Genomic DNA, 308 nt, shown 5'->3' on the forward strand with positions numbered 1-308 from the left:
GGCGGGGGGCGCGCGGGGGGGGGGGGGGGGGGGGCGGGGGCCCGGGGCCTCGGGGGGGGGGGGGGGGGGGGGGCCGGGGGCCGAACCCCTGGGTCTGAGGCGGGGAGGGGCTGGGGGCCTGGACTCCTGGGTCTGAGGGAGAGGGGCTGGGGGCCTGGACTCCTGGGTCTGATGGAGGAGGGGGCTGGGGGCCTGGACTCCTGGGTCTGAGTGGGGAGGGCCTGGGGACCTGGACTCCTGGGTCTGAGGGGGGGAGGGGCCGGGGGCCTGGACCCCTGGGTCTGAGGGGGGAGGGGCCGGGGGTCCGG

The sequence above is a fragment of the Physeter macrocephalus genome, unplaced genomic scaffold (assembly GCF_002837175.3).
Source record: "Physeter macrocephalus isolate SW-GA unplaced genomic scaffold, ASM283717v5 random_839, whole genome shotgun sequence".
Taxonomy (NCBI): domain Eukaryota; kingdom Metazoa; phylum Chordata; class Mammalia; order Artiodactyla; family Physeteridae; genus Physeter; species Physeter macrocephalus.